The sequence below is a fragment of the Peromyscus eremicus genome, chromosome 10, assembly GCF_949786415.1.
Source record: "Peromyscus eremicus chromosome 10, PerEre_H2_v1, whole genome shotgun sequence".
In the NCBI taxonomy this organism is placed as follows: domain Eukaryota; kingdom Metazoa; phylum Chordata; class Mammalia; order Rodentia; family Cricetidae; genus Peromyscus; species Peromyscus eremicus.
In genome coordinates this window covers 27734381-27736682 of record NC_081426.1, presented here as the reverse complement: position 1 = coordinate 27736682, position 2302 = coordinate 27734381, and positions in this window count along the sequence as shown.

Sequence of the window (2302 nt, the reverse complement as noted above, 5' to 3'; positions counted from 1 at the left end):
GCGGTCGGACTTCAACCTCAGGCCGCCTGCCTCCTGCTCACCCGGGTCCTCGGGAGCGCCGACCGGGGTTGCTGCAGTTCCGCGCCGCGTCGGCAGGGGGCGGGCGGGGGCCGTGGGCGAAGCGGCGGCGCGTCTTCACCCAGGCAGCCGTCTGGGAGCCCCCACGGTGCAGCCCTCTCTCAAGAGCGTCTCCAGACACACGCACCCGGGTCGGTACCTCACCGCACCCACTCGCCCTCTGGTCTCCAACAGCCACCCTGAAACACCCCCTACAGCGAAGACACGCCCCCATCCGGAGGACACACCCTCCCCCACCTCTACACACCCTTCACCCCATGACACGCCTACCCCCACCCCCTGCAGACACTTTTCTCACCCTTGAGGTTACACTTCCCTGCCACCCGGACATCATGCCCCCTTCCCAAGACATCCTCTCACCCAGAGAACTTGCCTCTTATCTGCAGACACTCCCACCCCAAGGATATGTCTCTCCCCAAGACACTCCCACCTGGATGATATGCCCCACCCTAACAATACGCCCCGTCCCGCCCCCCCCCCCCCCCCCCGTCCCGCCCTGACCTCAAGAACACGTTGTTTCTCCTCCCCTTGGATCTCAAAATCCCTCTTCCTGGCTTCCTGAACTGTCCAGTAGAGTTTCTCAACCTTCTAATTATGATTCATGTGCATGGCAATAATTTAATAATCAAGGGCTGCGCTGGAGGCATTAACCTCAGTTAAGCTCAGTGTTTAATGACCGGCTCCTCTCCACATACCCTTCTGACCTAGAGTGGCCCTGTAGGCACGTGGGTATGCATGTATGCCCAGTGGAAGACTTTGCTGTACTCATTTATTGAGCACCTCCTGTGTGCTTGGCCTGGACTCCCTCCCTTCATCCTCTGGCCCCTCTTCAATGCTGGGGTACAGTCTCTAGATGTCCTACTCACCCCTCTGTGTTCTTCCTCCCCTGTCCCAGCTTTCCAGACGCCCCTGTCCCAGCTTTCCAGACCCCCCCCCCATTCCAACACAGGCCAACCCTCCTCGGCAGTGGAGCAGATAAGGCCCTTGCCTCCATACCATAGCCTTCCCTAAAGCCAGTGGAAGTAGGGTGGCATATTCTCCCTGGTAACAGGGGCACCAGAGCCTCCCCCACAACAAAAGTAGGCCTAACTTACTTATCCCTGATCCCAGGCCCACCCTGTCACAGGAGAGCTGGGGGTGTCTGAATAAATGATAGATGAAATAAAGCCTCTGTGGGTGTCACCTGAGTCACACTGTCAGGGTGTCCAGCGGCCCATGACCACTGGATAGGACAGAGACGGACAAGCCAGTTGATGAGCACATGGAATGGGGACAGAAAAGCCAGGCGAGGTGGGCCCGGCTCTATGCTGGGTTGAGCGCTGACGGGCCACACGCTGACTCCAGGTTACCGGGCCTCCTGCAGCCAAGTTTACTGCTCCTGCTTCTGCTATGGAGCTGTTGTGTAAGAAAGAACTGCAGAGACCTCTGTGGCCCTGGACAGCACTCACTTCCTGCTGAGGACAGTGACGGCCACTGTACTGCCAGGTTCTTTCGACTGAGGCTTTGAAGTGGTTTTAACTCCACACCCTCAATCAAGACCCAACCTGGGGGGAATGGCCAATCCCAGGAGCATGCCTTCACATGAGTAGAAGTTCCAAAACCCAGAGACCGCTGTGGCTTGAGTCCCCACAGGTCACATGGCCAAGCTCAGCTTTAGGAGCACAGACAGACACGTTCTCCAGAAGGCCGTGGTACAGTGAGGAGGTGACGGGAAAGGAGAATTATGGACAAATTATCCAACCTGCCGCATTTCTGACTCAAAGCTTTCCTGGTTACATAGCAGCAGGGATGAGGATAAGAACCCTCATCATAATTGCACAACACATCCTGAGCATCAAGGCTGTGTGCCAGAACTGTGGCATCGACCATTCCACCCCCGTGCAGGCTAATTCCCAGGTCTCTGTCTCCACCATCCTTCTAAGGGCCCCTGGGAAGGCTGAGCCTGAGGCAAGGATTCAGATGCCCGTCACACCCAAGACAGGCAAAATCCAAAAATGAGCATAGGAAACCATGAAAGGATGTTCCATGTAGTCTGATTGGAGGGGCACTCTGGAGTGTGACTCACAACAGCTTCCCTGCCTCTGGAGGAAGAGGGAAGTGTCCCCAGTTCTCTCTGGAAGCTGCATCCATGGCAACAAATGGCATTGACAGCAATCAAGATGGGCACACAATGCCACGTCTGGATCTAGGCAGGCACTGCCTGCACCCAAAGGTCAGAGAGCAG